Consider the following 16,115-nt stretch of genomic DNA (forward strand, 5'->3'; position numbering starts at 1 on the left):
GACATTTCTTGTACAGCTTTCTGTGTCCAGTTCAGTAGACTTTATGGACTGTGAAAGGGGTGGCATTGCAAGGCTTCCCTTAGAGAAGTAAATGTGTGTGTTTATCAGTAGTCCAGTTCATGGATGAAACTTGGTGGACTACACTACAAGTACAGCTGGGGTTTCTGGTAGTGTCAACTGTATCCATAGTTCAGATCTGATACTTCCTAGGCAGCTTCTAATTGCTCAAAACTGGAATGCCTACATTTTTTTGCTATTTACACAAAGTAATCATAGGAACGCCATAGGAACTTTTGATTGTTCTTGTGTCAAAGCATTTACTCTGATTCATCAGTGCAGAATTGAATCCATCCAAGTTAAATCTATTTCATGGGAAGACACCATTCTGAATCTAAGAGTAACTTGAAAAACAGGGAAGTTTGTGATGTCGTAATTTCTATGTCTACATAGAAATAGTGGTTGCCATTTTCAGACTCAGGCAGAGTAACATCCCTATACAGAGCAGACATGGATTAGATGCTTTTTGTTGTTGGTATGTGACATAAACTGTAATATTTCCAGGTAAGTATTACCAAACTTTATGAATGTATCATTACCTAAGGATCTCAAAAATTGTCACAAATATAAGGTTATCCTATTCCAGGTTGTACACAAATAAGGAAATAACTAAAGTAAATAAAGTGTTATTAAATGAGTAAATGAGGGCACAGATGATATAACTCATCTCTGAGCTGTGACAAAATGTAACTTGTGAAAGATACAGTAGAAGGTGCCCTCTTTTCTCATATTGGTAAGTTCATGTCTAGCTACTTGGAGTCTTTAAAGGATTTAAATTAATTGCACAGAAAATCACAACTCTCTCTGCTCCCGCTTACCTCTGGCACAGCACAATGTCCATCAAATAGGAGTTCCTACAGGCATGAAATGTGTGAAGGTCATCCACAGAACAATGAAAGTCTAAAGACGGACTCTCCCTAGTGAAACCTTACATGTCAGTTGTAGAACTAGCATTGAACCTCACAGCTCAGCATTGTCAGCTCTTTCAGTGACAACCCATGCTTAAGTTGCCTCAGAGTTCAACAAAATTTTTCAGCTATCACAGATTTATGTTCTGAAAAACACTTGCTTCAGATTCATCTTTCTACTTGTTTGTGAAGCTGCATTCCTGCTTTAAAAAAATTAAATGTTCTTTTTAATTTCCCTAAAATGAACTTTCCATTTTTCATAATACAATTCCTTCAAACTTTGGAATATCCCTTAATTTTGCTTTTAAATGAAGAAAACAATTAGTATTTGTCAAATCTAACTACAGTGTTTTGGATCAAAGATGACACTGTTTGACTTGAAGTGGTGCTTCCTTTCAACTTTACAATGACTGAAAATGTTGGTTTGTGATTGACCTGAGACTAATTTGTTCTTAATATTTTAGAAATATCACCACCACAAAAATGTTACTTCAGCCTTAGTTCTAATCTCCAGTCCTCTCCTGTACACACTAGTCCATACTTTTTCTCTTTTATTTCAAATGAAATATTTTCTGATGTTCATCAGATCTCACAATAGCACTCAATTAGAAAAATGTGTTTTCCAGGAGCATAAAGAGAGCATGTAACATGGAGTGTTAAAACTGCTTTGAAATGTCAAATTTCAAGGCCTGTGATTAAGAATTTGGTTTTGAATCATTAATCTTTTGGGAAATGTCCTTCTTGCTTTTATCCTGGAAGTTCTCTTTCTAGCACCATGCTAGAGATTATGTGTGCAACAGCAAATTAATGGCACAGCAGGAGGACTAAGTTTTTGAAAAAATTCTTTTCCTCTAATGAAAACCCTCTTAGGAAGTGTTGTCCATTGCTACCAATATAAATGTACACCTAGTGTCCATAACAGCAATAAGTTTTTATTTTCCAGAAAAAACAAGATGTTGAAACATGTGTAAGGAGCATGGTGTGTGATGAAAGCATGAAGGGCACATAAGCAAGCACCAGTTACCCAAGTGTTTTGACAACTATTAAGCCTAGCATAAAGGACACAGCCAGCATAAAGATGAACCAATAACCAAATTGTATTTGATACAAAAGGGTCAGTACATGGGTGAGCGCTGGGGGTACAAACAAGTCAGTCAGATTACACATAATTGACATCAGTTCCACTGACCCCAACAACGACACTGCACAACCAACAATGGGTGGAATAAATGGCAAAACACAGTTTCCCATAGAAGGGACAGGAGACAACAAGCCAAACACATAAGACCAAGGAAGCCACATAGTGAATCTCTACACAGCCCACATTTACAAAAGCCAGACCTGACTGGAGCCCAGTCCCAGGGAGGCAGGAGATCCTTCCCCAACAGAAAACTCTGCAAAGTGCATCCACCTCACAGACAGACACTGCCCCTTCCTGCAAGGGGTCCCAGCTTTTATCCCTCAGTGGGACACCTGACCTTTGCTTCCTTAATGGGGGACAACTGGGGCTCATTTACCCAATGGCTCTCCCTGCCAGGCCGGCCGCACCCTGGAGGGAAGCTTAAAGGTAAACTTACCCCCCCTTTGTGAAGGGCTGGGGGAATCACCCACATGTCAACTTTAATTTAGGGCTTGGGGTTGAAACCCCGGTATTTCACCAAGAAACTGGAAAAACCTGTTATCAAGCCGTGATAGTCACTTATATTTAGATTGCAGCAGCATTTAGAGAACTCAAATCAATATCCCATATGACAATAACTGTTAAATTTGTCACAAGTTCTCTTGAGTTCATAGTACCAGCAGGCTAGACAAGCAGAGTAGGAGGCTGAGAGGCATAGAAAAAGGGAATTTACCACTGTCATAAGGGAGGCAGTTGCAGAGATGAAAATCATAATCCATGGCAGTGTGTTGACCTCACTGGAATCAATACGTTTTGCCATCTGATAATAAAGTGTTAAGAATTATCTCTGTCCTCTGCCTCCCTCTTCAGTGCCATACTCATACAGTCACTGTATGAGTATGATAAAAAATGATGAAAAGTCACATCTTTTTCTGACAGATTCCTAACACTGGTTAATTCCAGTGAATGACAATGTATAAATATTCCACTTAGGATAGTGGAGGCTTAGAGTATCAATTATACTTACAAGCCCTTTCATTGATGGACTGTTCTTCCAGCCAGCTTGTCCCTGGCTGGTATTCATTGTTAGAACTACTGAGAAAATGGTAACGTGGTCTGCTGAAAAGAAGCATTTTTTCACAAATATTTTAATGAAAAGTTAATTCATTTTCCCATCAAACTGTACAGCTGCAAATATTTTGATTGAAAAAGATGATGTTTTATGCAGTGTGTCATTAATGTCCTGCCACATTCTGAATATAAAAGCATCAGCTTCCTAATGATTTAATATCAACAATACTGGCTTCCTACATGGTTAATGCTAATAGGCCTTTCTAAAGGCAATGCAGCTGGCTGCCCCTTTGCCCCATTTGGGTTTCATGAGTGCATCTCTCAACTGTTAGTCATGAGTTTATACCTTTCCCAGTTGAATCTTTTTAGGGTTTCTTTCCCTTCTTGCATATAAACTACTTCACCCCAAATACCAGACAGCACATTGTATAGAGTTTGATCCATGTAGTTCAATACCTGTCATTCTTTCCTCAGGAACTGTATCAGTGAAGAAATTGGCAAAGCAGCTTGCATAAAACAGCTCATTTAATAATGGAACAATTAATTAGAGGGAGAGAATTTTAAAACACCAAGCAGTTGGCACCCAAATTGCTATACTTGCCTTTGTCCTGACACTTGTGCTTATGTGGCTGCACAGGGAGCTGAATCGGGGAACTGGATGAAAACTTCCTTTTTTGCAGAAGGAGGGGGTTGGTTTTTCAGTTGGATTAGTTTCCTGACCCAAATTACTGTGCAACCACACAAGCATCACTGTCAGTGGCAGCCCACACTTACTTAGATCAACTTAATTTGCTCTTTTCACCTCAGTTTAAGTGGTTGGTGAACACCAGAAATAGCATTTTTCAAGTTAGTTTTTGTGTAGATCTGTTTTTCTGGAAGATGTTATTTCCTGTTCTGTGTTAAGTTTGTGTCCATTCACATGTGTCAGTGGACACTCACCTTTGCTCAACCTCTTGCTCTGGGGATCAAACCTAGGTACTTGTATTGGATTTTATACACTGGGCAGGTGATCACATGTTTTAAACAGTTTTTCAAGTGTAAATTATTAGGGATGAATTCAGAACCTGGATAAGTAAACTATGAACAACTGACAGCTGTGTTATTGCATCCTGATGAACTTAAGCATCACCACCAATACAGTATGTAAGGGAATAAATTTGCTTTTTTTATCAGAGGTGATTTGAACACATCGCTGCAGAGACCTATCAGGAACACCTTCACTTAGGCTGAAGTTTCTTTGTTCAAGTCATTAATAAGACTAAACTTCAGCAAGGATGTAGATCCAGACAAAATACTGAACTCAGAATGTCTAGATATTGATACCTTACTTTGCATTTAAACACTTAAAAAGCAGGGCATGCCGTTTCTATTCAGAGTTGAACAGGGGTCTATTCCCTCTTAGGTGGTGTTAGACAAGAGTCTAGGTACCACCTGACAAAAGTGTGTTTTGACTTGTGAGTGAAAAATACTCTGTAAGAGATCACTCTTATTTGTGATGATTGAATTGTAAATTGTTTGCATTGCAGTGAAAATCTGCAAGGGCTCATGTTGTTAACATGATATCAACATTTTTTGCACTAGTGCTGGAGAAAAATACTAGCTCTAAGAATGTTTGCTTCATCAACCCCAGCTTACCTGTACAAAGCTTGATTAGACTGCATTAGATAGACCTGCTATGCAGATACGAGTGCAGTGTACCTATTGCTTTGGTGCTGACATGCATTACAAACAAATCTTCCCAGGCAGCTGTCACATAGCAAAATCCTACTAATGTGAAGTTGTGTTCTTCTTCCTCAATATGTTTTATATGTATCGGCCAGAAAGTTCTGTGCTGATATTTGGTGTGTTACAATCAAAATCTTGTTTTGGGCAAAAGGGACTAATACACCATATATGCAGAATCAATAATGTATTGTTGGACAGTTAATGTTTTAACAGTCTAACAGACTAGTTACAGTAACATACACTCAGGGTGTAAATTAATACAGAAAAATAATACAAAATAATTGTTATACAGAAGAACACTTTTCCTAATACTACTGGACTAATTTTCTAGTTTTCTAGGACTGGCTTAGTTTTCTTATGAACAGGTTGTGGTAAAGACTGGTGAAGGGTTGCTTCTATGAAAGAGGACAACAGAATGCAAACTGTGGGGAAAAATGGAGGCTAGTGATATCAGGAATGCATGCACACATTTGGTCTGTGAGAAGTTGTGATGGTTTGACTCTGGCTAAATGCCAGGTATCCACCAAGTCGCTCTATCACTTCCCCCCCCCCCTTCCCTTTGTTTTCTCAACAGGGTAAAGAGGGGAAAGAAGATAAACGAACCCTTGTGGGTGAAACAAAAGCAGTTTTAATATAAGCAAAGCGAAGCAAAAGTCCGCGCGCGGAAGCAAAAGCAAACAGATTTATTCTCTACTTCCCATGAAGAGGCGATGTCGGGCCTTCTCAGGAAGCAGGGCTCCAATACACGTAGTGGTTGCCTCGGAGGACCAAGGGTGACCCCACCCCCTTCCTCCTTTCTCCCAGCTTTATACTGAGCAGACGTCACATGGTCTGGAATATCCCTTTGGTCGGTTCGGGTCAGCTGTCCTGGCTGTGTCCCCTCCCCAGATCTTGCCCACCCCATCCCACTGGGGAAAATATCAGAAAGAGCCTTGGTGCTGTGTAAGCACTGCTCAGCAGCGGCCACAACACCAGGGTGCTATCAACACCCTGCCAGCTCCCAGCATAAACCACAGCACCATGAGGGCTGCTATAGGGGAAAACCGATTCCAGTTCAGCCAGACCCAATACAGAAGTAAATGGTCTGGACATTTACCATTACCATGAATCCCATAAATGGATGACATTATTTCTGTGAAATAGTTTGATATGAATTGAAATAAGTCACATATTAAAATGAAATAGTAATATGTCAAGTTCAATAAAATCTTGTATGTGGAAAGTTATGAACTACGAACTTCAGTAGCTATATGAACTATGAACTTCAGTAGCTAAGCATAGAGCATGGGGTTGGGCAAGGACTGTTCTATAAGTGCTGGCAGAGCAGACCACTCCCTGTTTTTCTAAGAAACCTGGAGAACTCATATCACCTATGAGAAAGAAGGAAAAGAGGAATTAAGGAGAAAAATAAAACTCGGAACAAATTGGATAAAACATGATCTTGACTTGTCCTAGAATAATAGATCACAGGCTTTTCCACACTGTGACTGCACGTTGTGGTAGATAAATGTTATACATAGTTTTTATAAGAAACTTTATATCCATGAGTCCAAAGTGTTCAAAGGAGTGCAGGAATTTTATCACTACATTACAGGATGAGGAAATTGAGGCAGAAAGAGTTGGCAAGAAATACCCATGGTCATCCTACAGGCAGTTAGTGGAGTGAAAATAGAAAGGAGCCTTGACCCTACTTCACTATTCAAGCCATAGGGTCACACTGACCAACCTCCCCTGTCCCCAACCAAACTAAAACACCAAAAATATTTCAGAACTTCCTCTCCTTTACTATAAAGAAAAAAATAATTGTTTTGACTTCTAGGAGCCTGTTAATAACCCTGCTCGAGTTCCACTATCTTGCAGAACTCAACTCAGCCCCAATAACCTTTTTTCTGTTATGACACAAATTTTCAGTGACCACACACTGTCAGGACTGGAATTTCACTTGTGAATGTGCACCACTCTCTACTGTTGCCACTCAGTAACTACTTAGCTGTCATAGCTTCCATGATCTCTTTTCCTGCAGTCACTGATGATGGACAGATATCACCTGGATATATCACAAATCAAAACCAGTGTCACTGGAGCTGTTAAAGGATACTTGTTTGGTCACTCTGGTTTGAGATTTTGCCAAATAAACAGGACAATAAAGACATGCTTAGTGAAAAAGTAAAAAAATATCGGCCATGCCTGAGAATCAGGATTTGACAAATCACTATCTGCGTGGTGTCTCCTACTGCTTCCAAATGCAGTTGGGGCCTCATTTTGTTAGATGCTGAAGCTGGACAAGGGGATCTGTCTTCATGGCATAACAAAGTGCTATGCAGACAAACCCAAACTCTGTCTGAATAACATGAGGCTCTCTCCAAGATGGGTTAATTTTAGTTAGACTGGCATTGTGCTGCATGTATTTGGGCTTGCTTGTGTAAGTTCTGCCCTGAGGATGTGCCATAGGAGAAATGGTCCTCCAAAACACATAATATTCTCAACTGTCAAGCAGCACTTCCTTTACTAAATGTTTCCCATTTCTCTCCATACATACACTTATCTCCCATAATTAAGATTCCTCCCAGTGTATACATTTTAAAGAAAGGAATGTAACAAGCACTTGCCTCTAGGCTGCAGAGGTGAACACAAACTGCAAGTTTTAAATCTAAAACAGTTTTGGGTTTTTTTGCAAAATTTTATTGTCTGAGATCAGTATAGAGAAAATCAACATTTCTCAAAAGGTCCATAAAATCATAGGTTCAGAAATTTTGAGACCTGAAGGGACCATCTAATTTGACTTGCATTCTAACAAAGACCAATGAATTTAGCTCAGATGGTTTGTACTGAATCACTGGGATTCAGCCTCAGGCTACTATAAAAATCCAAGCTTTAACAGAAAGCCACGAAGTTCAGACTTGATTGAAGGATCAGAACTTCCCATGTTTGAGCATGTGTTCGGGTTATAAGAAGATCTGATCTGATCTTGTTTCTACTGGAGCGTAAGAACAGAATCAATGTCTCTACATGTTTTCCATTATCATTTCCTTTTAATTCCTTAACAGAAAATAAAAGCATGACCCACTTCTGTCCTTAGCTCCAGCTTGTCCCATCTGTAACAACTGTAAAATCAAAAGAGATAAGCATTTGTGAAAACTAAAAGCCACTGGGAAAATATGTCTTTTCTATTGCCTATCACATTTTGTTTAAAAATCTGAATTTTTGGATTGTAACATTTCTGACTATAGCCATACTATGACAGGTCATCAATATTTATTTAGAAGTGGCATCAAAAAGACAAGGAGAATCAAATGTCACAGTATGTTTGTCACAGATAGCTTGAAAATGAAATGAAATTTATTATTTTTCTCTTTCTCTAAAATGAATGCCTGTGAGGGTAAATAATAAAAGACTTTTATGAGCAAAGGAATCCAACTGCCACTACTCAAAGGAACAAAGTCTAACAAATGACTAATAGCTAGACATTCAGATTTTCTCTTGTGAAATAGATTTTGCTGAGGTTTTTTTCCCTTTTATTTCTTTTATATGCACTTGGATAAATTACAGGGCTGAATAGAGTTGTAGACACAAACTGATTAAAAATCACTTTATATATGGTGATGTCAAATGGTCAAAGACATGTGGTTTCTCAGAATATTTCTTTTGTTTATTATTAGTCATGTGGGAACTTAAAGGTGCTTGAATGAACCTGAGCTTTTACTTGATAGGTTCTGTGCAGGTGTGATCAATTATAGATCTTACCTAGAAGCGCAACTCACAGTTAAAGTGCTGCAATACTAGGGATCAGGACAGAGGAATTAGGAGTTAAGACCAGTGATCTGTCTGGGCAATTTCCAGCTATGCTGTGGCTGATATTATCATATATCAGTTTTAGGCATGCTTCATACCAGAAAATAGTTTTTAAAAGTGATTTGAAACCATTACATTTACTGTTCTAGATGCGAAGGAGCATATTCCTATCTTGCCTGCATGTCACTCTCTATGCTTTGGTTTCCTCCATCAAGGCCATACTTCTCTAATTGTAACGATAGATATAGTTATCTCAGTCACAGGTGCTTTGTGAGGTTTACTCTATTAGCATGACTGCTATATTAGTCATGCTTCATGAAACATGCTCTGTGCATCTTAGGTCTGATTATGAGATTTATTAGTAGAAATCAGTCTGCAGCTGGAATGGCGATTTAAAGTTTTTAATATCTTTTAATGGGTGTGATACAGAAATTGCCTTTTCATTTTCTGACTATCCTGTTTTAATAGTAATAGTAAACCATACAAGCACATTATGACTTATTTGAACAGTATAAGGCATTGCCACACATATCTGAGTATGAGTCAGGTTCTGATGTCCTAGTTCAGCTTTGAAATGCTTTCCTCCTTATGACTAATAGTAGAGCCCTTCTTCAAATAAGAAGCATTATGATACAATGCCCAGGTCACTGAAGCAAGGCTCTAGGGATGGTTTTCTTGCCTGGCTCTGCTGAGGACACACTAAGTAACCTTGAGTAAATTAGTTTTCTTGTCTTGTTTGAGCAATAAGCTCTTGGGCACTCTGTTGTTTTATTTCTGTAGCATATAATTCAAAGATTGTTATTATTTTAGCCTTTTTCACATTTCTCTCAATTACTTAAGCCTTCTTGTCTTTCTTTGAATAGTCTGTATGGGGCTCCACACTCCCTGGACAGTACTTTGCCAGAAGAACATCCAATATATACTTGCCTTTGTCCAGTCATATATTTAAAAGCAACAAATTTCATTTTAACTTGCTCAGGTGGGAAAGTAACTGTAATTTTGATCTTTTCCTCTATCCTTAGGGAAAAAGTGGCCTGCAGTTGAGTTTCCTACTTAACATTGTATTTTAGGAAGAAAAATTGTCACCATTCTATGATTCTTTTACTCTTATTTCTTACAGTGAGAGGATAATATACATGAAATAATTAGCTATCAAAGAGCAGATCCTCATGCTGTGCTTATGAGCATGAGGATATTCTCAAGTTAGTAGACAAAGGAAGGCAAATCAGAGCACACAGAGCTAAGGCACACATTTTAAAAATGTGGAGGTAGTTCATAAATATAAATACTTAACTGGGGTTCTGGAAGGTTTTCTATCTTCTAGGGTAAGGAATGTAAGTGAATACTAGATGCCATTCTGAAAGGTACAGTCTACTTCATCCAGAAATGACAGTCATCAGGTACCAATCAGTGCTATGAATCTGTGGACTACATTACACAAAGGGTCAGATGAGTTAAACAAGTGATCCATTGTGTTTCTAAGAACCTAGTGTACATTCTGTACAGATGTACAGAACAGGTAGTATCTTCTGAAAAATTTAGAGTTTAATCAAAAGATTCAAAAGTAAACAGGGAGGAGTGAATCTTTCTATGTTTATTTTACATCATTATCAAATACTAACTACTTTTTTTAGGGGAGTGCTACAGTGATATGATTTATAGGGTGAGAGAACTGACACTTTGTGGTCTAGAAAGTAACTTAGAAAACTTTCCAACTTAATTACATTTGCGTAAGAAATGTGTTTTATCTCTGTAAAATTACCAGAGTAACTGCTGAGAGAATGGTGATGTCTTTTATAAAACATGCTTCCAAATAGTTCCCCTCAAAGCATACCCAAGCTCACTGATTCTGAGGAAAATATTTGTGGAAGGACTCCTCTGCATCTTTCCAGCGTTTTATTTATTGTGTAGATTGCACAGTATCACAGTATAAACACAGCAGTTTCAGCTAGTATGACAAAGAATTGCAATTAGTTCAAAACCTTTGTAAGCAGCAGGTTGCCTTGCATAATTTTTTCAGAATTGCTACATCCACCAAACTCTTTGACTCCAAATCCTTCTCACTCTTTGTCTGTCAGTGTATCTGGGAGGCCATGTGAGGTATGCATAAAGCTTTCTGCCAGAGCGCTAAATAGGGGCTCCCCTTCTACCTTAGCCCTGTGGAACACTTCTCAGAAGTTGTATTAGATCTTCCAGGGTGTACCAACATATCCCCTCAGGATGTGAGAAAGCAGTTGTGATGAGAAATATTTAGGGACTTGATCCAGAGAAGAAAATTGGTACCTGTCCAAAACAAGGCAGCTACACTAGAGCATCTGCATTGCTCCACATGTCCAAAACAAATAACTGGTATTTTGGACCAATTATTTTTATTTGGAACTTTTTTTTCCACAAAAGTGCAATATTTTTTTCACAAAGTAGCTATTTTTGGGATTATATTACACTGAGTAAAAAGCTTAAGTTTCTAAAAAAAGGTATTTCTGTACGAGACTTTCCTTGCAAATAGAAGAATCAAATAACCAAGAAGGTGTAGACACAGTAATCAATACTTCAGTGTTAGGTAGAAAGCACAGTAGTACTACACTTCTCAAATTCTGAAATCACCTCTATCTGACAAAAATACTACAATTTCCTCTCATCAGATGTTATAGTTAAGAGATAAAAACAAGGAAACGTACACTTCTCTTGATATGAAATTGGATACAGGAGAGAATTTATTATCCGTAATGTAAACAAATGAGGTTTGCTTCCAAGCCTGCAGACAATAATCAGGAACCTGATGAAAAAATGAGACCTTGATGGAAAAAATTTTACTTAGGAAGTGAAAACAATCATAGTTATGTAGCAGGGATGCTGCTTAAACAAAAGAGATTTCCAGAGGGAGCATAGGTGATGCCAATAACTACTTGTTACAGTCAAACAGATACAAGACAATTGCCTCAAAAAACTTAACTGAGGTGACTGTTAAAAGCTCATGCTGTCAGCTGGTATAGAGACTTGGGGCCATAGGGACAAGACATTCTTGCTGTATGGAAAATACATGCTGTATCTTAGATAAATTATGTATATATCTGCAGCTTAACACATGCACCTTAATAAAATAGATAGAAACCAGCATTACTCACAAGTATTCTGTGCACACAGCCACACTGGGGTACAGTAAAACCAGAAATGATCTACATGTGGTAAGTATGCAGGACAGAATATAAACTGTTACCTTGCATCTGGCCCACAAGCACCACATCTGTACCTAATAACTCTAATCACTCTGTATGTAACTTAAATAAATCTACATTACCATGTAAATCATTTACCATTAAAGTAAGACCTGGTCATAAATCTTCTATCGAAGAGGAGGTTTGCCATGGTGAATTCTATTAATTCTTAAGAATTCAATCCTAATCCTTTTGGAGATACTAATTAACATATTTTGTTGTGTTTTCACTTGGTGGTTATCAAATGACTAGCAATCTTTCACTGCTTTCTAAGAGCACAGTTGTTCTAGGTAAGGAGAATGTTGCATTGGGAGCTTTTGTAACCTGCTAGCCGGGGACTCTGTACTTGGGTAAGATGATAATGGTTTTGTGGCTTTTGCTAAAATGGTGCCTGTCAAAATGTGAGCAAGGAAAAAACAACTGCAGATTATATGGCTTAGTACAAGAAAGCATCAGGGGAAGTTTAGTAAGCTATGCTACACGGGAGTTCAAACTAGTTTAAAATCCATCTAAAGCATCTCTGCATTGCACTGGATTTTGCCACCAGACACTAAAAATCAAGCCAACTATATATTAAAGTGGATCTTTACAGATATGCAGAACACCATGAAAGCTCAAAGCAGTCATTGTCACCTATGAAAATGACATTCATTAACACCAAGTTTAAAAATAATGTGGGTAACAAGATTTGGAGCATACTTCTTCAGAACTAAAACCACACATGTGCAGTCACTGAGATATTGGCAGCTAGCAGCAGGAATAAGCCTCAATAGGAAGCCATGTAGTTAAGCTCACATTTATGGTGTGGGAAGCACTTGAATCATGCTCTGCCAAAACCTGTTTCCCCTTTCATCTTTTCTAATTCTAGTCTCAGGATATTTCATGTAAACAAAGTGGCAAAGAGCCATTCTCTGGAACCTGTATCAAAAGGCATGGCACAACTCATGTCCACCCTGCTTTACTCTCTTCCACCCAAAACAAAGCATCCTGCTTCAAAGTGTCAGCTGGAAACAGTCAGTGACTTGAAAAATTTCCATACCATGCCCAGGCATTGTCTGAGAGAGTGTCAATTGACATGAGGCAAAATTATGCCAGGGAGCATGCTAATAATTCAATAGTAGGAATGGTTGTATGTTAGTGTATGCTTAAGCCTACACACTAGCCATGATTAGTTCACAAACACAGAGATAGTTTCATTATATATATTTGTTAATCAGGTAAATGTGTTCTAACAATATGGTGAGGGTGTCCAAAACATCTGCCTTAAGTTTTACTCCTCTCTAAAGATATATGTAGTCTAACTGGCTACAAACGTGAAGCAAAAGGCTTAGGTAAGTTAATGAAGGTGGTGGAAGAAAATTGTAAGTATTTGGAAGCTGTATTAGAACCACAGCAGAGGGCACTAGGAAAGTGTACTGCATTACCAGTGTTCAGATATTAACTTGAATTTGCAAGGAATGGCAAAATGCAATGAATCAAAGGTATCAGTATACTCTAATGGGTAAGTTTCCAGTCCAACAGGAGCCTGACTTCTGTACTTAGTTCACAAGATAACCATGGACAAATCACCTCACCTCCCAGACAGTAAAGTAGAATTAATGATATTTGCAAACCACTTAAAATATTGCCAGTGAGAAGCCTGTAAAGCGCTAACCAGTGTTAGCTACTGTGAATGTCTGCAGAGTACTTCCTTTGCCTCTGTAATCACTGATTTGAGTTGCAAAAGAAAAAACTGTCTGCTGGATAAAGATATGAACAGTACTGAGAAAGAAAGAATCATTGCGGCTGCAGGCATTTGTAAAACATTAAGGGACACAATTTCAATGGACTGCAGAGGGCTTTTCACCACATAGCTCCCTTTGATTGCAATGGGAACTGACTACTTTTGAAGGCTAAATTGTGTTGGCATAGCACAATGGTGAGATTTTAGTTTCATAGTCATTTGCATGGCAATGGTTTGTTCTTTCCATCAAGTCTTCCGAATTATGCAAAAACTGAATAATAGACTGCAATAAAAAATATAGCCAGGGACATAATGCACACTTTTCAGTAAGCAAGCAATGAAAAAAGGCACGTAAGTTAATTTTGCAGACAAAAATCACTTCCGGACAGCCTGAGTATCAAGGATGGGAACCTAATGAAATGACATGTCATAGATGATGGTTCTGTAAAACCTCCTGCTGCCTCATATTTGAGAAGAAAATATTATTACATTTACAATCATCCCTAACTTTTAGACTACAGAGAAAAGCAGAGTTTACAGCTTTTGAAAGAAGAGGCTAGCCGATCACAGTGATTATAAAGATACTGTGAGGCTATGCAGGGCAGAAATCAGGAGGTCTAAAGCCCAGCTAGAAATTAATTTGGCTTTAGCAGTCAAAGATAACAAGTTCTATAAGTACTTCAACTGCAAAAGACAGACCAGGGAGAGTCTCCATCCCCTGCTAGATGCAGGAGGAAACATGGTAACAAGTGATGAGGAAAAGGCTGAGGTGCTTAATGCCTTCTTTGCCTCAGTCTTTAATAACAAAACTAGCTGTATTGAGGGAATCCAGCCTCCTGAGCCAGAAGACAGAGACTGGGAGAATGACCCACCAGAATGCAATCCAGGAGGAGATAGTCAGTGACCTACTACATCACACAGACATACACAAGCCTATGGGACCAGATGGGATACACCCGAGGGTGCTGAAGGAGCTGGCTGGGGTGCTCGCCAGGCCCCTTTCTATCATTTACCAGCAGTCCTGGCTGACCGGGGAGGTCCCGACTGACTGGAAATTGGCCAATGTGACGCCCATCTATAAGAAGGGTTGGAAGGATGATCCAGGAAATTACAGGCCTGTCAGCTTGACTTCGGTGCCCGGGAAGCTGATGGAGCAGCTCATGCTGAGTACTATCATACAACACATGTGGGACAACCAGATGCTCAGGCCCAGTCAGCATGGGTTTATGAAAGGCAGGTCCTGCTTGACAAACCTGATCTTCTACGACAGGGTGACCTGCTTATTGGATGAGGTAAAGGCTGTGGATGTTGTCTACCTTGACTTCAGTAAGGCTTTTGACACTGTTTCCCACAGCATCCTCCTGGTGAAACCAGCTGCTCGCGGCTTGGATGGGCACACACTTCGCTGGGCAAAAAGCTGGCTGGATGGCCGGGCCCAAAGAGTTGTGGTCAACGGAGTTAAATCCGGTTGACGGCCGGTCACGAGTGGTGTCCTCCAGGGCTTGGTTTTGGGGCCATTCCTGTTTAACATCTTCATTGATGATCTAGACGAGGGGATCGAGTGCACCCTCAGTCAGTTTGCAGGTGACACCAAGTTGGGTGGAAGTGTTGATGTGCTCGAGGGTAGGGAGGCTCTGCAGAGAGACCTGGACAGGCTGGAGCCATGGGCTGAGGCCAACTGGAGGAGTTTCAATAAGGCCAAATGCCGGGGGCTGCCCTTGGGCCACAACAACCCCCAGCAGCGCTACAGGCTTGGGGAGGAGTGGCTGGAGAGCTGCCAGTCAGAGAGGGACCTGGGGGTGTTGATTGACAGCCAGCTGAATATGAGCCAGCAGTGTGCCCAGGGGGCCAAGAAGGCCAATGGCATCCTGGCTTGTGTCAGCAATAGCGTGGCCAGCAGGGACAGGGAAGGGATCTGACCCCTGTACTCGGCACTGGTGAGGCTGCACCTCGATTCCTGTGTTCAGTTTTGGGCCCCTCACTACAAAAAGGACATTGAATGACTCAGGCGTGTCCAGAGAAGGGCAATGAAGCTGGTGCAGGGTCTGGAGCACAGGTCCTTCGAGGAGCGGCTGAGGGAACTGGGGGGGTTTAGTCTGGAGAAGAGGAGGCTGAGGGGAGACCTCATCACCCTCTACAGCTACCTGAAAGGAGGTTGCAGAGAGCTGGGGATGAGCCTCTTTAACCAAGTAACAAGCAATAGGACAAGAGGGAATGGCCTCAAGTTGGGCCAGGGAAGGTTTAGACTAAATATTAGGAAGTATTTCTTTACAGAAGGGGTTGTTGGGCGTTGGAATTGGCTGCCCAGGGAGGTGGTGGAGTCCCCATCCCTGGAGGGGTTTAAGAGTCGGGTTGACATAGCGCTGAGGGATATGGTGTAGTTGGGAACTGTCAATGTTAGGTTGATGGTTGGACTAGATGATCTTCAAGGTCTTTTCCAACCTAGATGATTCTATGATTCTGTGAAACTGGAAGTTAATTGTATTTTCAAATCCATTCTTTGA

This window comes from Athene noctua, chromosome 5, assembly GCF_965140245.1.
Source record: "Athene noctua chromosome 5, bAthNoc1.hap1.1, whole genome shotgun sequence".
Classification (NCBI taxonomy): domain Eukaryota; kingdom Metazoa; phylum Chordata; class Aves; order Strigiformes; family Strigidae; genus Athene; species Athene noctua.